Genomic DNA, 17,517 nt, shown 5'->3' on the forward strand with positions numbered 1-17,517 from the left:
TTCTATTTCATTTACTTTTATTTCAGAAAATTAACAAAAATATATCCTGAGGCATTGCCAAAACAGGAAAATGACCCCCTTCCAAGGGAAGGCTGCTGCCATTTTGTTGTATGACCATACAGTGAAATGGTGCTGGCCTCAGGTCCAGCTGGCACAGTTTTCAAACTGGTAGCCAGTTTGAAGGCAGGAGCAACTGGAGATCAATCCAGTACCTTTTCATACCAGAAAACCCCTACAGAAGAGGCATGCATTGTTCAGTGGGCTGGAGAAGCTTAGGCAGAGGGGTAAGCTTTACTTCTCTTAGGTTGTCTTTTATATTGACTTTCTCTAACAAAAGTAAAAAAAAAAAAATTTCTGGGGCTGGGAGTGGTTTAATTTCATTTTAAATGAAATGAAACGGGTGTTTCAACACGCCTTTCATTTTGTTTAAAGAAGAATGAAAGCCCTTAATGGTGCCTTTTTTAAATGGTTTTGGCCTGCTCTAATTCCGACGTTAGTCTATTCAATATTCTAAGATGTGCAAGAGTGATCGCCCTCGAAGGTTTAGAGAGAATGGGAAGGGAACTGCAAAAGCTTAAGGTGTGGTCGAAGGTTTGGCAGCTAGAATTCAGTGGCGACCATAAAATGCCAGGAGTCTCGTCAAACCTGCCCCTGGAATACATCAAACACAAACGCAAAAACGTGAGGCACTATTATCACTTACTGTTGTCCAGTAACTTGTATAGGGATGCTGACTAACCTTCTAGCTACAACCCTCAATTTCTCCAAGTACCGTTTTAATATGGTGTCTCTTTTTTTTATATATCCAATGACATATTTTTAAGTCTTTTTCATATATAAAAATAAAATTATTCTTCTTCTTAGATTAGAAATCTATTTGTCCATTACTCTCTCTATGTTACCAGCGCACCCTGCAGAATGGTATTACAGCATTGTATTTATTCAAATTGTATGACTTATATGCAGCCTGATGAACCATCAGCTTAGCATCCTTTGCAAAGAAGAACATTTAGAACAACTTTGACATGGAAAGGCTGTAAGCTTTAGGTCACACCCAGCTAAAAAATACTACGATGACTGCTATACTGATAAAACTATGAGTTAAAAAGTTGGTGGTAACCCAAAAGAAGAATGTGAGAGCTATAATCAAACTTCAGAAAATAGAAATACTTGACTTTTGACTTCATTTCTCATCCCTACATTAGGTAAAACATAATCAGATATAAGGCATGAAATAATATCATGATTGCCTTATTGGATAGCCTCTAAGGAAGTGATGGGGCAAAAATAGTAATGAAAATCAAGAAATCATGACAGGTACAGATAATCCATAGCGGTGGGAAAGAGAGGTTAAAGTTATAGACTATGTAGAGTTTGCCATATTGTAGCAGGGAGGAAAATTGAACTTGTTTTATTAAACTAGTTTTATATACCTGTATCCAACTTAGAAGCTGGAACCACGAGAAAAGAAAGCAGAATTATTAGAAAGCAGATATTGTCTCTATCAGGATTCTCTGAAAGAGAGAGAGTCTTATCGATTTTGACAATATGAAGGTTTCATAAATTAACTCTTGTAGCGAGGTAAAGGGGGAATTAGCTATATGAGGATTAACAATAACTTTAGAAACCTGGAAGTTCCAAATAAACTGAGATGGTAATAAGCATACATCAGCCCATGCCCAGGTTCGTGGAGATTTAATAACATACGCGTATATATGCGCACATTATAAAATTGTCTGGCCATGTGCAGGTGTGCCAAATTTTAAATATGCATGAAATCCCAGCTTTAAGTTTGTCCCCATGTCACCCACTTAAGAGATATGACCTCCAACTCCCCCTGGTTTGATAGCCTTCCCTCCCCCCCTGTTAGCCCTGATCCTTATAACTCTGCAGATCTGCCTATGTTTCTTTATATTTTAACTTACATGGCATCCATAGCAGAAGTAAAGTAACGTGGCAGGAAGTCTTAGTGCGCGCCAGGTCGCGTCAGTATTTACATGCACATCTTAGGTTCATGCCCAAAAATGCCCATTTTCTGCCCAGACCACACCAACGCCCCGATGCTTGTTTGAAAACTTTTGAGATGTGCATGCTGCGGGAGATACTTGCGAATCTTGGCAGCTTTTAAAATCCCCGCGACACGCGCAAACCCGACTTATTCATGCATCTCCTAATTAATGCACACATTGGGCGTTTAAAATTCATCTCAAAGGTTCTAAGACTATAAATTACAAGCCAGACTGATTATGATGTACTTCTTTATAGCTATTTACTTAAATTAGCTTATACTCATGGAAATTCCCCAGAGGCTCCTATCAATTGCCTCCTCAAGCCCCAGCACAGTCTACCCTCCTGATCCAAGCTCCATTATTATATTGTGGCTCCGTTTATTTAGGTCTTCCTCAATATACCATAAAGGCTTTACAAACTAATCAAAACTCTACAGCTTGAATTCTCTCTGGAACTTCAAAATATGACCACATAATTCCCATATTTAATGCACTCCATTGGTTACCAATCAAGCAAATAATCCAATTAAAAGTTATATGTTTAATTTACAGAGCATTGAGCAATGATGCCCCACCATGTTTGAGCACTTTGCTTAAAATATACCGATCCTCTAGATCTTTACGATCTGGGGGACAATTATTACTTGATGTTCCAATGTACAAAAGTATTAGGCTTTGCAAGGTGAGAGAGTGGTTGCTTTCAGTAGCAGGTTCAGACCTTTGGAACCATCTTCCGGCTAACTTAAAGAAAGAGGAATGTTATAAAACATTCAGAAAAAAAAACTAAAGGCTCTTCTATTCAGACAGGCTAATTATAATCTATAAAATAAGGTTTTTACTTTTAACAGTAAGTGTATAGGTAGATCAGTATTTTGGCAGTTTTTTTATTTTTCTATTATATGAAGTTTTATATATGATTGTTTTGTTATGATTTATATATTATTGATTTTGTTTTTGGTATGATGTTATGTTTTTCATTATTATGGATATTTGACTTGTAAACCAAATAGAACTTGATACAGAGTTATATATAATATTTTAAATTAAAAAAAATACTAAGCCCCAACACAGGTTTTCCTTCCCCCATTTATAGCCCCATGAGCAGCACAACCTGCCATCACTCCAGTCCCCAGGCCCAGGCTACTCCTCACAGGCCCAGCTCCAGCTGAAGCACAAGCACCCATGGAAATATCCTGGAGGCTCACATTTATTGCCCTTCCCCCCCAGGCCCAGCAGTCTGCCTTCCCCCTACAGCCACAGAACAGCCTGCTTTCCCACTGCCCCAGTAGACCAGGCTCCTTAGACCAAGACCCTCCCCAGCCCTAACACAGCCTGTTCCCTCAGGCTGGGCCCCTTTCCAGCTACAGCACAGCCTACCCCCCACAACCACCATCCCTAGCCCCAGCCACTCTAGCCTCCAGATATCAGGCTCCTTCTCTAAGGGTTAGGAGCTCCTTGCACCGAGTACACACATACAACTTCTCACCAACTGGTAGATAATCATATACGTGGCACTCAGCAAAAAAGACTGGACAACCCCCACCAACCACCACCACCACCACCTCACTGCTGGACTACTGTCTGCATCATAATTTTGTTCATTTGTTAGTTATTTAAAATTTCTAAGGGAGTAGGGATGTTCAAACTAATCTAAAACAATTGTAATCTATTGGTTTATTTTCTATTTATCTATTAGTGATCCTCCAATTAATCTACTGGTTACATACCTTATTGACCTTTGTTGTGAGCTAATTCCCTGTTATTTTATCAAATAAACAAATCTGTTTTTGAAAATTTATATGAAGTGGTGTTTTGGCAATGCCTTCCAATCCTCTGCTGCTGGAAAGAAGGGGATGTGGAAGTTGGACTGTGGGAGCTGAAGTCTAGATTGCTTGCAGTGTCCTCTAGAGTTCTCTGCTGGGGCTGCTATGAGAAATATACAGAAAAGCCTTCTGGTTCTCTGGTGTTAGAAAATGTGTGGGGGGCTATGTAAAGGAGTGGCCATTTAACCTGATATGATCAGGCATCTAGCCTGGTCCACCTTAAATTCTACAGAAAGAGAGACCTCCGTGGGCAGGTCCCTGCTGAGCAGAATAATAGAGTGAGCCCGGCTGAGAACAGGAAGTCCTGCACCTCCAGGAGAAGGCAGTTCCTGAACCCTCTCTGTCAGAAGATCAAAGCTGAAGGTACACTGCTGGAGGTAAGCAGTCTACATTGTATGAAGATTGTTGTAATAAAGCTGGAATTTGTAAGGCTGGAGTCAGTATGATTCCTGCCTGCAGCCTATAAACGTTACTTGGCTATCCCACAGGCTGTGAAAACTAGATAGCTTACAATGTCCTCTGCTGGGGCTGCTAGGAAACGTATGAAAATGAGCTTTCCAGTTTTTTACAGCTGGAAAGTGTGAGGGATGTAGAAGTTGAAGCCTAGACAGCTCACAGGGTCCTCTGATCCTCTGCTGGAGCTCCTGTGAGAAGTATGCAAATGATCCTTCAGGTCATCTGATGCTAGAAAGAGTGTGGGGGCTGTGAAAACTGGAACCTAGTGTTGTGTTCGTGGACCCTTGGGCCGGTTGAAACAGAGGATGGAGTGCTGTAGGGGTCTACAGCAAGTGTCCCAACCAGGAGGCGGTTCGGAGGCTCGGAGCAAGCGGAGATGTTGGACTACAGTGGAATCCTATGCGACCAAGGACTTGGTACCTACTGGGAGCAAGGACGACGTTGGACCCTGGTGATAGGAGAATCTTCACCCTGGAGACCGGTACTCCCCCGGGAGGAGCCTTAGCAGTCCAGCCGCTGGGACTTTTGGAGATTCATCCTGGAAGCCGAAGTCCCCCCAGGAGGAGCCCGTAGGGACCCGGCCGCTGGGACTTAGGCGACTCCCTGAAGGTGGAAGATGGTCCGGATGCAGGCGCCTCCTGCAGGTCGTGGGTTCCAGATGGCTGGCGCCTCCAGCAGGTCGTAGGTAATCCAAAGGTCGGTCCAGGAGTCTGAGTCCAAAGAGCGGTCCGCAGCCAGTCCAGGGGTCGGTGTCCAGAGAGCGGTCCAAAGCCAGTCCAGGGGTCGGTGTCCAGCGAGCGATCCAAAGCCAAATCAGAGGTCGAAGTCCAGAGAGCGGTCCAAAGCCAGTCCAGGGGTCGGAGTCCAGAAGAATCAATCCAGCAAGGAGGGCATAGCAGAAGGGGGGCGAAGAGACAACCAGGAACGCAGCACAGCAGGCCAAAGACCAGGAACCTTGTTGCAAGGCACTGGAGTGATCTAGATGCAGGGTACTTATACCCTGAGGGCGTCTGACATCATCCACAGCTGAGCAGAGGACTTTCCCTCGTTGGCCCCTTTAAGGGGAGCTCCTCCCTGCGCGCGTGCATCAGGGGGCGGGGCCAGCCGTGCCGGACCGTCGGCGTCTCTTCCCGAGGAGGGAGAGACGCGCTGAAGGGCCTGCAGGCCAGAAGAAGCCCCGAAACGGCCCGGGCCGCCCCCGAGGTAGGTGGAGGGACCGGGGTACGGCCCGGGACCGTAACACCTAGATTGCTCGCAGTGTCTTCTTGAGTCCTCTGCTGGGGTTACTACAAGAAGTATACAGATGAGCCTTCAGTTCCTCTGCTGAAAAGAGATACCACTTCCTCCAAAGCACATTATAAATTTAGACGCAGCCACATTGGATCTACAAAGGTCAAATGCAAGCAGAAAGAGAGCTCTGCTAATTATCTCTACAGGCAATGTTTAGAATCTAAATAGTATCTTCAGTCCAGTAGATTACACCAAATTTCTGAAGATAATAATGCTGATGAAGGTGGAGAGCACATATTGATCTTCACCAGGAAATTGTTGCAGTATATCTTGCAATTATGCCTCTGTAGTTCTTTGGTCTGGATCATTATTATATCATTCGCAGACGTAAGCCTGTCAGTTACAGGTGATGTACAGATGAGGGGAGTACACATTTGACTTCTTTCTGAAATGTTTCCACTCAGGTTTCTAGTTGGAGTATAGTCCTTTCTTGTGTCTTTACTGTCTCCAGTTGTATGTTGGAGATCGGTAAATAAAGGGCAAATATCCTTGTTAGCCTGCACATCTTGCAGAATCTGCATTTTAAGAAAATGTTGAACTTTGCTTTTTCACTGAATTTGCACATTGGCAGCTTCTATGTTTGTTCAATAGTTAGCATGAGTGTGTCACATGAATCCATCTTCAGCCAGCAGTAATGCCTAAAGGCCTGCCTAGTCTAAGCAATAGGTGCGGAAAACAATATAACAGATCAGATTGGCCGTCACACATTCCCTCTATGGAGCAAAGGCAATTGGCATAAATGAGGTATAACAACAGATAATGCAAATAATAAATGAAATGGAAATAATATATGGAAATCTATTAATATATATCTAAATACACAATCTTTATAAACACAAGTAAAACATGAAAATATAAATGTAAATAAAAATAAAGTAGAAAGTGCTATCAATGACAATCACTAGTGAAAGAAAACATCAATAGAGCAGGTAGGTGTATGTATGTATGTATGTACTTTTTAACAAATAACCATAATAACAATAGGACGAATCATAAAATAAAAAATGTGATTTGCTTTTGGAGAAACTCCAAATAAGGCTTCCCACCAGGAAGCATGAGTATCTTCATACAGACTCTCTATGGCATGAGAAATGTATCCAGTGGATGAAGATGTTATATTGCCCTTGAATAGCAGTCTGCTGCAATGTGGCAACATAGTTAATTAATTCAGTGAAGAACCTGCGTTAGCAGTAAATGTTATCACCAATGCTAATGGAAATGGGGTGTACTATGAAGAAGACTATAGAACAGGGTTGGCCAGTTCCAGTCCTTAAGAGCCACAAACTGATCTGGTTGTCAGGATATCTAAAATGAATGTTCATGAGAGAGATTGCCAAACCTCCACTGTGTGCAAATAAGTCTCATATAGATATTAGATATTCTGAAAATCAGGCATGTTTGTGGCTGTTGAGGACTGAAGTTGCTCACCTCTGCTATAGAACATGTTCACTGTAGAATTCATAATAATAGGTGCAAAGTAAGTCAAGTTATGTTTGGTAATTAAAATAGTAAACTTTCCCACGTACCATGTATTATTCATTAAGTAGGTGGAAACAATATAAGAACAGCTGGTGATGGATATATTTGAGGGTGTAAATAAACTGAAATAAAAAAAAAAGCCAGCACCTAAGCAGTAAACATTATAAGATTCAGTTATAAATCACATTAAAAATACAAGGTGCAAAAACATTACGGGGTAGATTTTATAAATTTGTGCGAGCGCGTACTTTTGTTCGCGCACCAGGCGCGAACAAAAGTACGCGCGCGCAAGGCTGCTGATTTTGGGCAGCCTGCGCACGCCGAGCCGCGCAGCCTGTCTCCGTTCCCTCCGAGGCCGCTCCAAAATCGGAGCGGCCTCGGAGGGAACTTTTTTTCGCCCTCCCCTCACCTTCCCCTACCTAACCCACCCCCCACCCCCCGGCCCTATCTAAACCCCCCCCCCTACCTTTATTGCTGGATTTACGCCTGCCGGAGGCAGATGTCAATCTGCGCGCACCAGCGGGCTGCTGGCGCGCCATCACCCGACCCGGGGTCTGTTCCGGAGGGCGCAGCCATGCCCCCGGAACGCCCCCGGGCCGAAACCACGCCCGCGGCACCGCCCCCGAAACATCACGTCACCCGCGCCACGCCCCCAAAACGCCCCGTCACGACTGCCACGCCCCCTGACATGCCCCCCCGGCACGCCTCTCCATGCAAGCCCCGGGACTTATGCTCGCCAGTGGGCTGCTGGCACGCCATCACCCGACCCGGGGGCTGTTCCGGAGGGCGCAGCCATGCCCCCGGAACGCCCCCGGGCCGAAACCACGCCCGCGGCACCGCCCCCGAAACGTCGCGTCACCCGCGCCATGCCCCCAAAACGCCCTGTCACGACTGCCACGCCTCCTGACATGCCCCCCCGGCACGCCTCTCCATGTAAGCCCTGGGACTTGTGCGCGCCGCCGAGCCTATGCAAAATAGGCTCGGCGCGCGCAGGGAGGGGTTTGGGGTAGGTTTTCGGGAGGTATGCGCGTATCCTACGCGCGTACCCCTTTGAAAATCTACCCCAACATAATTAACCATCAAAACAGGAAAAATGATATGGGGAACTTTTATATAACGTAGGGTCAACATATTTATTTATTTAATTTATTTATTTATATTCCGCTTTTTGCACTTTTTCAGCGCTTCAAAGTGGATTACATTCAGGTACTGTAGGTATTTCCCTATTCCCAGAGGTCTTACAATCTAAGTTTTTGTACCTGAGGCAATGGAGGGTAAAGTGACTTGCCCAAGGTCACATATGAGAATGATGTCCAATAATGTGAAAGAGCTAAAGCCCAGTGCATATAATATTATGAATAACTGTGTAACTGATGAGCATATCGGACTGAATACCAATACTAGCAAGTGGATAAATAATAGTGTTTAAACTAATTCAAGGCAGCAAAGTATAAATAATGCAACTAGAAAAGGAACAAAACGGGACACATACTACCCACCAACCTAAATTTTGCAATGCAAATTTAATGACATGCCAATTTGCAGCCTGCATTAAGAAAGTGGCCATTGCCCTAGTTTAGCTGCAATAATTGTCTCTTTCCAAGTAGTTATAAGCGCTGTTTGTACTTGACTGCATACTAATATTCAAGAAACTTGGTGATCAATTGTGCCTTGTGCTTCAGTAAGTATTAGTAGGTTATGCTCAATCTAGATCAATAGAATTCAAAGCAGCAAGATCATGCCAGTGCCAATGTTTCCAAGAATAGGGTGAAGGAGATCGTGCTTAGATTGGACAGAACTGTAGGTAAATGAAGGAATTTAAAGAGAAAACCACAGTAAAGAAATGTGATTAGTAACAAATGGTGAGTTTATAGAAAGTTAAACAAGGAAACTTCAGTGTAAAACTGTCCATTCACAAAATGGTATTTAACATATTATAAAACTTTATGTGAAGCATCATGCTGTATTTGAAAAGGTAAACCCTGTGAAAGAAAGGAGAGAAAGGTGAAATATATGTGGGGAATTTGCAGTTTTAGGTTGCTGAAAACAGGAAATCTTAAATGCACTTTACTAAAAAAGCAATTGTAGAATTTGTCAGCCTCAGGAAGATGTGAGTTAATACTGCAGCAGACTGACTATCACACATACACTGATGAAAAAGATCCATAAACACAATTCATAAAGACAGCACTAATCAACTGAATACATTATTATTAGTTAAAAAGCATTTATTTTATAAGTTAAAACCTGTTGTAGTTTTCCTTGGTCATATATTTTAATTTCACTTTAAAAGTATGTTCTATGGAGGAAGACCGATTGATTTGCTGATTGTTTTCTGAACTGCTGCTAGGCATATGCACATTATGCAGTGCAGTACAGATCCATAAAAGAGACATTCCCCACTTCACGGAGGTCCAAGAAAGTGAAGGCACACACTAACCCCCCTGCAGCTCTGTTCTGTGCTTTTATTCTTTCTAAATATAGAAACATATTCATGGGGCAGTACAAAGGACATCTTCAGACTTTTCCTTCTCTGTCTGAGCCCCCTTCACAAGGGCCAGTGGGAACCTTCATTTTACAGACTAGGTAAGCACACAGTCCTTAGAAGCCTCAGCTCAGGGAGATTGCATGCCAAAGCCCCCCAGACTTAGAAACCTCCTTGAACCTGAAAGTTTGGGCGTCTCCTACTACCCTGCAGATGAGATCTGCGGATGATTACTGTGCAACTGTGTCACCTGTGGACAATGGTGTTGTTTCGGCTACTGTGGAAGTAGGAACACGAATGGCAGATGCCATTAGTTTTGGTGGTCTTCGGGCTTTGGCAGTGAATTGGACCTTCTTGCAGCCACTGTAGAGAGATTCTTAGTTGGCCAGGAGAGTGGGGCGAAAAAGCAGGCTGGAATCAAGCACCAGATGCTGAATTGAGTCCAGGTGCTGGATCAGTGCTGATCCTTTCCTCAGAGTGCTGAAGAGAAGAACATTTTCCTGCTATCCACACCGATGCTGAGACCTAGAATTTTTAAGTTTGAGACTCTATGGGAAGGTTTGGGTTCTACAGAGAAATCTTTGTGAAGTCATACCTACGTCATATCTAATGAGTTGCGGGATGTAAACCACCCTTGATTGGATTTCTCCTGCTAAGGTGTCTCTTGCTGGTGATAAGTAAAAGAAATGGGGGCTCATAATGGCTCTCACAGAAATCACTCCCAGAAGCCCTCTTTCCGACTGAGCTTAAAATATTTAATCATGAGACCCATTCAGTCTAGCCTCCAGAGGGAAAGAGGGAAAGCAAGAATAAAATAAAGGGGTCTATTAGGGATGTACATTTGTTGAAAATGAAAGTGTAAAACACAGTGAATAAAGCTAATAAATTTAATTTGGGGGACCCAAACCAAATCAGCGCCCCCTTGAAAGAAATGAACCTTAATTGTTTGTTTCATTTTAAACGAATGCATTGGGCCTAGACTTAGGCCCAAATCCAGAGCCTCGCCTAGGGCATAGACTGAGGCCCAAAGCAGGAGCCGCAGCCTAAGCCCGAGTGTGGCACTGGCACATCAGCCTAGGCCCGAAGCCAGGGCCTTGCCAAAGGCCTAGGCTGAGGCCCAAAGCAGGGGCTACAACCTAGGCCTGAGTGCATTGCCGGTGTCTCAGTGGAGGCACAGGCTGATGCTGGAGCCTTGGGTAAGACCTCGAAAATTAAAAAAAAACCCAACAACTTTTCTGATCCATCTGGTATCCAACGAAGGCTGGGTCCCGAAGCCAGGACCTCAGCCTGGACCCAGGCCTGATGCCGCGACCCAACCCAGAGTCTGGGTTCCAATGCCTAGGCCTCAGCTGGAGCCTGAGGCCCAGGCCTGATGCCATGACCCAGTCTGGAGGCAGAGTTCCGAAGCTGGGGGCCTCATCCCTGACCCAGGCCATGACCTGACTGGAGGCTGGGTCCCAATACCTGGGGCTCAAACTAGGCCGGAGCTAGAACCCAGGCCCAAATCCATAACCCCATCTGGAGGCTGGGTCCCAGAACCAGGGCCGAAGCCCAGGACGGAGCTGAAGTCCAAGCCCAATGCTTCAACCTGACATTGAGGACAGGTCCCAGCTCCGGGGCCTAGGCTTGGATGGAGGCCTAATGCTGCAACCTGATCAGGGGCGGGGACCCAGCACTATTGCCTCGGCATGCATACAGGCTGGATGTTGCGACTCTACCCATTGGCCGGAGACTGGTGCCAGCGCCTCCGCCTATGCCAGAGCCTGAGCCCAGGCCCAATGCTGCAACCCGACCAGGAGGCTGGGTCCTAGCATCAGGACTTAGGCCCGGACCCAAGCCCAATCATGCAACCCAACCCGGAGGCCAGGTCCCAATGCCAGGACCTAGGGCCAGACCCAAGCCTGACAGCAGGGCCTTGGCCAGGAACCTGGGTCCCAAACCCTGGGCTTCAGCCTAGTGTCAGGCCCAGGCCCCAGATCCCAGGTCTGGGAGCTCCTCTTCAGGTCCTCTTTATTCTTGGGCTCTTCAATGCCAAATAACGACATCCACTGGAGTCACAGCGGAGTCCAACAGGTCTGGTCATGGCTTTGAGCCTGGGCTCAGGGTGAGGTCCCAGAAATGGGTCTAGGCCTCTGGGTCGGGTATTTGTGGTGTAGGGCCTGGGTTAGGGCCAAGGCCCCGGTGTCGGAACCCAGCCTCTGGGCCATGGCATCAAGCCTGGTTCTGGACTCTGGCCTAGGCCAAAGTGTCAACCCTGAGTAGGCCAAGGCCACAGCAACCTACCACGGCCTCGGCCTATGCAAGCCTGAGGCTTCAGCCTAGTCCTTGCCGGCAGATCCCCAGCAGATCAAGTAAGTGAGTACAAGGAGGGTCCTGGCCCCAGCATTTTTCCAGGAGGGCGGGAAGGAGGCTTTGCATTCGTTTTTTGAGAATTTAAAACATTTTTTTTTATTGCTTGATTCTTTTTTTTCATACGAATGAAACAAATCAAGCTCATGAGAAAAAAACCTCCCAAAAAAGAAGTGAATAACGAAAACAATTTTATTTCCCCTGGCACATCCCTAGGGTCTGTTGAAATAGGAATTCTTGTCTTTAAATGTTATCATCAATAGCAATTAGCTGACAATAACGTTTTAGAAATAAGTATGAATTATATAAATGTAACGTACATAAAGTATTGCAAATAATTGTTTTTTTACTCTTTAGAAGAGTTCTGAAATCTAAAAGACTTTATGTTATCAAATAAGTGAATTGTTTTTATATTTTGATTTTAGCAAAGTTGTTAAAATGTTCAGCTGAAATAGAACGCTTGAAAGAATTTGATTCTCTGTGTTTCACTTTTCTGTTTCAACTGTCTTGGATTTCTACAGGATATTATTAGATAAGTATGAAGCTTTGATGTTACAGGTCTTTAATTTTTTCTGAGTGTTTTCCCGTGCTCTGTGTTCTTTTTCCAGCTGTCTATATTTATCTGGTTGTATGTTTGTTGGTGTGCACACTTAGGGGTAGATTTTATAAATCTACGCGCGTACCTTATGCGCGTAACCCTTTTAAAATCTGGCCCTTAGCTACTTAAAGATGAATTTTCAAAGAGTTGTGCATCCACACGAATAGCACATATTTGTGTAAATGCTATTTTATAAACCTCAAACATATATGCACAAGTAATGGTACACAAATACATTTTCTCATATATAAAGGGGCGGGCTAGGGGCATTTTGGAGTGGCACCAACATTTATGCATATAACTTGCTATTTTATAATCTGTCAAAGCGATGCACATATGTATGTTACCTGTATATATTTATACCTGCTAATTATCTGGTGTAAGTAAGAATAAAATTCTTTATAACCAAATACTGACTGGGTGAGAGGTCAAGGTAAACTGAAGGGAGTTCAAGCTGAAAAACCAGGAGGGTCTTGATGATCTTGAGCTGGAATGGACAAAAAGGTGGACTAATTGGTTAAACTGGTAATTTCTTTCAAGCATACATATTAAAACTTTGATTTACACATGTAAAAGCTGACAAATGCCAAGGAAAATATGCAAGATAAATCTACATGTAAAATGATTAAAATTAGGATCACAAATATTCACATGTAGGAGATTTGCACCACTTATCTAGATAAATTTTGACGTATCCGGGTAAGTGGCATCTTTGCTGCCACTTAGCTGGACAAGTCTCAAAAACTGCTACTTATGTGGCTAAGTAATATAGTCGGATAAGTGTTAAAATGCTACTTATCTGGCTATGTTGAAAATACATGCCGCATATCTTTTAGATGCGCAAACACGTTGGGTAGATTTAAGTGTATTTTATATCGTGAGCAGTGAGCACACATGATATAAAATACACGAGCAAGAGCATGCATATATATATACATGCGTATACAGACACACACACATGTTTCAAAGTTATCCTCCCTGTCTCATAAGCCTGTTGATTGAGTACATTGCTATAGTGCATCGCTTGAGTGTGTTGTTTCCTCCATTTGAGTGCACTGGTCTCTGTGCTTTGAGTGTGCCTTCTTCTCTCTTCTTCTCTTGCTTGTTATTCAGCTGCTTCCTGGACCTACTGCATTATGCTTTAAATAACCAAAAGGAGAAAAACCATATAATTCTTTCCCCATAAATCTTCCGCCAATCTAAAGTGTTCCTTAATGCATGTCTCACTGGCTAATTGTACTATTCTCTAATTTCAAATAAATAGATAATTATTGATTCCTGTTCTAGACAATTGAAGGAATAATTATCAGTAACTATACTCTCTCAAAAGACTGCTGTGTAAATGCCGCTGTCTGATTAACCGTTTCTTGTTTAAGGTAGAATAATAATAATAATAATAATGTCTCTGTGTCTCCTGGGTTAACTTGTATTGACCCTGCTCCACCTGATTAATGGGGCCCTTTCCCCTTTCCCTTATCACTCTGGGCTGCAAGAGAGCCAACTACTAATAGATCTCTTGGCTTACTTTGGCTATTTGCTGGATCTCTTGGATCTTATGCGTCAGCAGTGTCTTCATTAGAGTCTGACTTATGCAGCTACACTATCAGGGGAAACAATCTGTAGGAAAATCTAAATCTCTTCCCTATGTGGAAGGGGGGTGACCTTTATTTACGCGGTGCCACCTTTGAACAAAATTACTAAAAAGGTGGTACAGTCTATTGTGTAGGGTTAACTGGTGGAATCTTGTTTATTCAGCACATAACAATCTCTTTTATATTTCAATTCTTTCTCCAGTCCGACTTAACTAACTCAAAAAAAGCTGAAAGATAAATCCTGCAATCTCAGCTTTGATAATAGGTTTTTTTTAACTACTTTTTCTCTTACTTTTTTCATAAAAGTGTAAATCTTTCTACTTTGAAAATCTCACACATACATGTCACATTCAGTGTTCCTCACTGTTCCCTCAAATTTTGACACTTTTTAAATGCAAACTAAGCTATTTCTGTCACACAGTAACTGCTTAGTATGTTTGCCCTCTGCAGTTTCCAGCATGGTTCAGCTTACAATTCTAAACTGTAAATACTGAATACAGGTTACAGTATTCATACTTGGTTGCCATCACTGAACATGTCTCTAAGCTCTCCCCATATGTACCAGTTTTAGGGAAGCCACCCCCTGCTACATGTGAGGACAACTTTAGAATAATTTGAATGCCCTTAAATTGCCACAAATTGCTTTGAAAACTTCAGGAACGGGTTTAATTACATCCCCTAGTTTTCCTCCACAGGCTAATCACTTACAGGTGAATTTTCAAAGGAATTGCGCATGTAAATGTCACATATTATCCTAGCAATTTCCAAACACCATTTACTCATGTTAAGTGCACTTAACATGGGTAAAACCTATTGACAACTCAATGGCATATATAAAGTTGTTTACTTTAAATATGCCATGAGGCCTACTAGGTTTCCGTAGCCGCATATTTCAAACAAGCTGAGCTGTGCTGTTCTGTGAGAAAAACCCAGACTGCCTCACTTTTTCCTAACTGGAATGGCGTCAACCTCTAAAATCACCCATTCTCACAAAGATTCTATGGCCTTAAAAGATGTTCATTTTGGCATTATAGAGGTGACAGGGCCATACTTGACACAGCCTGTTGTCAGTTTTGTCTCATTTCATATTATATACCCTTAAAAAACCAACTAGATTGCTAGAATCAATACTGGCCTTCACCAACCCTTATTTGTGTGGTTGGGGGCTTGCCTGAGGCCCCTGACCACTTTCTGTGTGTCCATTCATTTTATTTTTATTATTTTTTTATTATTATATTATTTTTATTTTCTTCATCCCAGTGCCATGGACCCGCAAATGATGTCTCTGTGATGTCACCACTGAATTTGGCCTGTACTTCTGTTCAGTGCCAGGGACCATCCCAAGGCCGCCGGATACTTTCTGCAGCCTCTATTTCAGAACCTTAGGTGACACAGATCCTCCTCCTGCTGTAACCGCGGGCTGAAAGAAGTGGCAGCGGCTGCGACATTGACTCTGCTACTCGTTCCTCCCCCCCCCCCCCCGAGAGAGAGCCTGCCCTATCAGGAACCGGGGGAGGACGTGCAAAGCTCGCCCATGGTCCGGCTGCAGCATAACTCTGACCTCTTTCTATCGGGCCGTGGGAGGAAACGAAGGAAAACCTCCCGTGGCAGCCAACCCTCAAGTCCAGCAGTGAAACGCTGCCTCTGCTCTCCCTCCTCGGGAAGCCATGGGAGGCAGTCAAGCACACCTCCCCCCCAGCTGTCAGTACGTCGAGACCCCTCTCCTTGGTGCCACGGGAGGCAGTCAGCAGTCCTCCCACGGCCTTTTTCTTGGTACAGCTCGATGCTGCTTAACTTTAACCTTCCTCAAATCTGAGGAAGGTTCAACATCCAGGCCCGTGAAGGAACCCCTAAAAGAAAACAAACAAAAAAAAAAAAAATCAGGGCACTGCACTCCAAGTGAAATCTCCACAGCCAGCCTCACCAGCCATGCCAGTCAGGGGACAACTCCACTAAAGGTAAACTATTTTTTTTTTTTTTCTAACCCTCACCTGAACCCTTATTACATGGAAGTTTTCAAATGCCAGGAGACTGGAATTAAAGAAATGTAAAAACGTACTGAATCGTTGGTGGATGAGCTGAACATTATTGAAACAAAAGAGATTTTGTTGGTAAAGGGCAACGTTCTCCTGCATAATAAGATGGAACATTTGGAAAATGAGAATGTATTATCTTCATCTAATTATTTTTCCTAAGGTTATGTGTGTGTAGGCCACTGACATGTTCAAGAGTAATGAAGGTGTCTTCTGAATCCATTCCACTCAGTTTTATTGTCTTTCACCTGCTACATTTTAGAAAGAGAGAGAGGTAGACAGGTGTATTCAGAATTCACCACTCTCATTTAATATTTTGGATATTAGCATATTACCGGCCTGTTACAACAGTTGGATTCAGATTCGACTGTGCCCTCTATGTTATTAATTACACTATCCTTGGATATGGCCAGAGATTGGCTCTTAAAAATATTCTTCTAGGACAGAGATAATTCCTTTATGAACTGGCAAATTAGAATGTTTCCTGGTGTATCCAAGATTAGATCACCCAAAGGAAGCAGTTTCTTCTTATGAGATCTAAGGATCAGCACCTAGAAGTTTTAGGTTTGTTTCATTTCCCTGCAAATGTATGAAAAAAGTATGAGATTGATCATTAGGGTTTTGTTTTGTTTTTTAACTTCAGCAGCTCACAGCTTTCCTGTCCAATAAAATTGGCTAAGCTCTATGTTCCTGTTCTTACCTCAAGGACCTTTCTATTTGGGGATCAGGGGATTTACTTAAATCTGTATTAAGTAATGCTACATGCTATTGAAGGTTTTGTGTCCCCTAAATTTACCAGTGTAAGTAACCTGCATATTGTGGACTTTAAGGGGCGGATTTTCAAAGGGTTACGCGTGTAACATACGCAAGTAACCCTTTAAAACCCCTCCTGTGCGCGCTAAGCCTATTTTGCATAGGCTCGGCGACGCGCGTAAGCCCCGGGACGAGCGTATGTCCCGGGACTTTGAAAAAGGAGGTGGAAGGGGGAGGTGGAAGGGGGAGGTGGTCAGTGGGCGGGATGGATCGGGGCACCGATCCGGGGGTGGTCTGGGGCGGGACTGAGACCTCCAGCACGGCGGCCGTGCCGGGAATCGCACACAGGCAACCAGGACAACAAAGGTAGGGGGGGATTTAGGTTGGGCTGGGGGGGGCGGGTTAGATAGGGGAAGATCCTCAGCCCCTACACTGGGAAGAGCATTTATTTCAGTGTTCAGTGTTAAAGTTGAAGATTCCAGAGCAGTGAACAAATCACCAAGCTTACTGGTCCTGAGTCCATGTCTGAATGAGATATGTTGCCCTCAATCAGAGGTTGGAAAAGAGGGGTTGGTGTCCCAGTCGCAGATGGGAGAGTTCTGATGACCATTTTCCTTTTCTTTCACCTACCAGTCATGAGGAAGAACAGT

This window comes from Rhinatrema bivittatum, chromosome 3 (assembly GCF_901001135.1).
Source record: "Rhinatrema bivittatum chromosome 3, aRhiBiv1.1, whole genome shotgun sequence".
Lineage (NCBI taxonomy): Eukaryota > Metazoa > Chordata > Amphibia > Gymnophiona > Rhinatrematidae > Rhinatrema > Rhinatrema bivittatum.